The following is a 6000-nucleotide window of genomic DNA, read 5'->3' on the forward strand; positions in this document are numbered from 1 at the left end:
TATCTTTCATGATTCAAAAGTTATGGCGAAGGTTAAAGTTTGCAGACAGAAAAGCTATTTTTAGCATATAGGTCACATTCAAGGTCACAAGGTCATTAATATTGGTGTCATTTGAAAGCACCCAATTAGTGAAGTATGCGTACCAAATATGAAGTTTCTACCTTTCATGGTTCAAAAGTTATGGCGAAGGTTAAACTTTGGGGACAAACAAACAAACAAACAAACAGAGAGACAGACAGACAGACAGACAGACAGGACAAAAACAATATACGCCTCGGATCTATCGATCCGGGCGCATAAAAATATGTACACTGTATATGTAGTAGATTTATAAGTGTGGTTTCAGATATAAGAAGATTGAACATGCATCGTAAAAGTTCAAAAATTCTTAATATTTTAGGAATGCCATATATGCATCATTTACAACAAAAAATCGTTCCAAATATAAATAAAAATCCATTCATTCGATCATTTTTTGGGGGGGTATCATTTGTCCTTAAGTTCGCTATAGATATCGAATTACATAACTTATTTTCCCTGATTACTAATTCGTTCTCTCGATTTGTAATTCGAGATCTCGAAATAAACAATCTGATTCCACTGATTATCAAATGGGTCTCACGATTTAGACAATCTGTTTGTTTTGTTTATGCTTTTTTTTATTTCAATTACATATGCATATGATATACATGTATAACGGCTTGGAAAATCCATTCCTTTGTATCAATTAATGCATTCTAAATATTTATACCTCACGCTTGAAAAGTGGATGGGTACATAGTGATCTGGATGTCCGTCCATCTTGTCGTCCGTCCACTTGTTACACTTTGGGGTACCTATCTCTTATCCGCAACTCCTCTTATACTTTCACTGAATTTTATTACACAAAGTGCCATTGTGACCTCGTATTTTACCTTTTGATCAAACACATATTTCGGGTTTCCCAGAGCAAAACGTTTTATGAATCTTGCCATTGTATAGGAGACGGGGGTATCATAAATTATAGTGAACCCTGTGCTCACACATCGTCTCAAGCCACGGTCCGGAGTCCGCAGAGCTCTCTCCAGAATGGGAGAGGATCGTACATTTTGGCCGTGGTTTGTGACGATGGTGCTCACAGTACCTATAGTTTTGTTTTACACTAATTAGTTATTTCAAAAACAATTTTCTTTTAAACACTACCTTGTAGTATATGAGTAAATTAAAGGGCGAAGAAGGATGGGGTGTTTACGAATACTTAGTACTCACTTCTTTAAGCAATGAACAAGCTTCAGCTTAGGTTGACATACGTGCTTTTAAATGCAAAAGCAAATTTTCTATTTTGTGGTCATATTTGCAGAAGTACAGTGATCGCTTTGAGCAGTATTTTCTATAAACAAATTTGTGGAGATGTAGAACTGTAAGAGACAATAAGATGGGGATCGATTGAGATTGAGGCCATTGAGTTATGATTTTCGCTAATAAACAATCGTCATCACATCATCATCATCATCATCATCATATTGTCATCGTCATCACACATTATCATCATATCATCAGCTCATCAACATTACATCATCAATCTGTTATCATTCTATCGTCATCTCATCAACAATCAATTTTTCATATTATTAATTTTTTTTTCATATTTTTGAAGTACATATCATTTTATTAAGGATTTTATTCTTTTTCTCTCTCATTTAATTATCACGTTTTATTAATGGCACATACATTCTAATTTATATTTATATTAATTTTATTATTCTCATCTTCATTTTGAACATTGATTCATGTAAATAAACTCATTCATCATCTTCAGATTTGTAGGTTTTGTTTCTTAATTTCTAAAACAAGGTAAATTATTTACAAAGAAGTTGCTTAATTAAGATGGTGGATACAATTTCCTTGTCAACAAATACATTTATCATTAGGTCAAATACTGACTGACATTTTTCGTACTAATTGTTATGCCATAAATATACGCACTGAATTGGCGACTGTTTTTTTTTTGGATTATGACAAGGAGCACACGGCGGGTGTGACCGGTCAGCAGGGGATGCTCACTATTTCATGGCATCTGATCCCACATCTGATGTTTTAGAGGTCCGTGTTTGCTCTGCTCCAGTTTCGTATTCTTTAATGGATTTTTGAGCTTGAATACTGTTCGTTTTCTCCATATTTTTCATTTCCATGATAAAAATTTGGCCTTCAGAGACAAAAAGCTAAGATGGTCATCTTAATTTGAACGAAAGTTAAATGTAAGGTCATTTTTTAAATAAATTGTTTGGTTGCCCTCTCCTGATGACCGACTGACTAAAAAGAGAGTTTGTATGATTCGCGATTAAGGTTTACGTTTACACTATTTTAGAATCCTCATATCTCTTTCACAGATTCGTAGTCAACAGATACTAGTAATTATATTCTCCCTCACTTTGTTCTGATGAATATAAAACAATTATATTCTAAGCATGAAATACATGTAATAAGATAAAAACTTTTGCATTACATAATAGTTACGATTCATGTAAATGACTGTTTCATTTATGTTCTAAATTCACCAGTTCAAACGAACATAAATTATTTATAAATAAAAACTCAAAACACCAATATATAGGATGAGCTCGCATGCGCGAGTGCAACAGCTTTTTAATTTTACAATCGTTATAACATTAAATAAATCTTCGTCACATACAAGTAATCATCCCGTTCTACAAAAGAGAAACGATAAGTTAATGAACACATTCATGAAAAGAAAAACCATACAAAATAATATACTTGGGGAGGGGTGGGGTGGGGGGTCTGTTACACTTAAGGCAGCGAAACTTCGAATGACTTAAAAAACCCTTAATACAACCCAATACGACGTATACATGCCTAGCATGATTTTAACCTACAGAACCGCGAATCTTAAACCAATCGATCTTCGATACAGCCACGCCCCCAAATTCCGTAAACAAACCAACGTGTTTACCGTAACTTTTATAAATATATTAATCAATTGCAAAACAATCAGAAACATAAACGCATAAAATACCAAATACCTAATGTTCATTTATACCTTTTTAAATATACGTGTACAACCGTGGGTTATAGCGATATACTCGATAATCGAACATGAATGAGCGAGGATATATATAGTACATGATCACGTGATGAAATTTGAATGCAACAAAATGGATTGCGAGTTCTAGCTTTAAGACTTCTTAAGGTATTCAATGTGTAACGACGATATTTTGTACCTAATAAACGGATGGTCTGATATTTTGAATCATGGTAGCATTTTGAAGATATTATCGAATAAAAATGCTCCACCAAAGGAATTTACAAAATTTTGATCATTGCCCACTTAATTTCATCCTGCATTTTACATTGAAGTCTATGGGCAGCACATGTTTTATAAGATATTGTAAAAAGTAATTTGAATTTCAAACAAATCTCTTGGTGAAAATATGCATAAACCCCGTTTTCATTAATTTATGAAATAAAATGAATTATTTACCACAGAAATTATGAGAATTCAAAAATTTTCTTCTTTTCATCAAGGGCAGATAACTCTTCAACAACTTTTAATGTGCAAAATGACCGTCTCCTTACATGTTATCAGTCATGTGAATTTGGTTCATTTCACTTTTATCGTTATGTAGCAATATGCTTTTAATTAGTTTAAAATTATTTAAAATCGTTCAAAATCCCTTCGTTATACATTGAATACCGCACCGTCAGACGGGTATATGATTTCGTTACACCCGATTGCACACTCGAAACTCGTGTCCGACTTGTAGTACTCCTGTCGTGGTCTTAGATTTTTTGCGTTTATTTCTTGTTTTTATGTGCATTTTCTGTTTAAGAAATAATGTTGCAGAATAACCTCCGAGTTCGGAAAATGTTGTTTGAAAGATAAGAGCCGAGGCGTTAGCCAAGGCTTTTATATATCAAACAACATTTCGAGACCGAGGAGGTTATTCTGCATCATTCACGACAACAAGACTTTATTTCTATTCTACTACAGCTGTAAAATACAACTGATCGTTTCTCTACTGAGAAAGGAATTAGGTCACCATGCTGCGGTAACGCTGTTCCATTTAGCACCAGAGTGAAAATTTGTTTGTTTACCTGTGAATAGAATGCAGACGATGTGTGCTTTCGCTGCATTAAAATTAGCCTTTTATTAATTATAAATCTGTTTGTAGCTTAATATATAGATTAATCTTTTGAATATACGAAACAAAATCAGTTTCCTATTTTACCACTTTATCACTAAAATCACGGAGTTTAAATATGGCGTAGGGAGGTTTGTGAAACAGCCCCGCTTGGCTTTAGAAACCTGCATTCATCATCTACTTTCTGCAATATCAATGTTTAAATTGCAAAAGACGACACATCGATGTGGTCTAAATACAAATGTATGTATTTCATTCTTAAGTGAAATGTACATTTCAACTGCACAGGTTTGATACGTGTTTCTGATAATTTTTTGATGACGTTCGTGATTTATTGGAAAATAATGTCCGCAGCTTTCTTTGATCTCGGCAATAATCGTAGTAGAATTGTAAATAACGTATATTGACCTGTATTTTTCATGATACATTTGTCCTGTTTTGGAAAAAATACGTAAAATTTGATAATTTCATCGACAGTGACTAGCACGCAGTGTAAGGTGCACGTCTACACTCGTAGGATCTCTACAGTAAAATACATTGAACTAAGTAGCGATCTGCTCCTTATATACAGGTCGTAGGGAGGGCGTTGAAGAACGGGAAATATGGCGGACTATGCCTATTTACGAGTAGTGTTCAGCTTTAAGCAGGTCGCCAAGCACCAGAGTCACTATATACACTACCTCCACTTTCACTAAAGTGGTCACACATTCAAGGTTAAACAGGCTCGCCTTTTGACGTCACACACACGGCAGTTTCTGAAAGGAGACAACCTCATCACTCGAAAGGCTACCTAACAAAGCATGCAGTTCCTTTATACCGGGATATACTGTCCGATACAGTATATATATAATTCCTTCAGTTAACAGAATATCATTTTTTATAAAGAAAAGATTTCCAATCTCTTCCAATAAATTATTACAGTGTGTGTTCAGGAACAACAAATGCTTATCTGTCATTATGCCATATAACTGTCATATCCATGATTATACAATGCATTATATATGCATTAACAAACTTGGATCATTACTTCATGCTACTCACATTTTAGTAAAGCACATTAAGATAAGGAGATGTTCCTCGATTATCTGTTTTTTGCATTCCTATGTAACTTAACAAAATATTAATGGCATAATATGATAATATCTTTTGATTACTAAATCATTTTCAAAATGTCTGAAAATTATGATGATGTATAAACCAAAAATTGTGATATCGGCAATTCAAGAGATTTCTAATGTAGGATTTTTCTTTGAATAATTCAAATAAGTTTTCAACAATTTTTCTTGAATAATGACCGAGTACTCGATCGAACATGCATACGAGTAACGGTTACCAAAATCATGATAGATTTGACAACAATATAAAAACCTTGATTATATTTTATCAGAATTAATCTTTATTAATTCATTCTGTACTAATTTTTATAAAATCTAAATCATTATTGAGCTGTTGTGCGTCTATGATTCGCTGTTAAAAAGCTTCAATTACACGAATAAGAACAAAATAATTTAAATACACCAGAAAAAGTGTTATACGTAAAGATAAAAAAAATAGGGAAAGGTACATGTACATGTACTTCAAAAAATATGTTTGAACAAATTGTCAAAGAAAACATGTATATCTAACGTATTTAGCTTCAAAAATTCCTTAGTTCCCTTTTAATTGATACATTTTAAACATTAAAATATTACAAGTAAGTTTATTTGTCCTGACCATTTCCATTGTTTTCACACGGCTGGAGGTATTTAATAATTTTGACTATTCCGGTGTGAAATTCACCGACCCACAAATTCTCCTCATCGTCGACGCTTATGGCTGAAGGAATGTTCAAAATGGACCCTGCGATAGATCGAATGAACTG

This window comes from Saccostrea cucullata, unplaced genomic scaffold (genome assembly GCF_032062105.1).
Source record: "Saccostrea cucullata isolate Sc308-1 unplaced genomic scaffold, CSIRO_AGI_Scuc_v1 ctg3181, whole genome shotgun sequence".
NCBI classification, from domain to species: domain Eukaryota; kingdom Metazoa; phylum Mollusca; class Bivalvia; order Ostreida; family Ostreidae; genus Saccostrea; species Saccostrea cuccullata.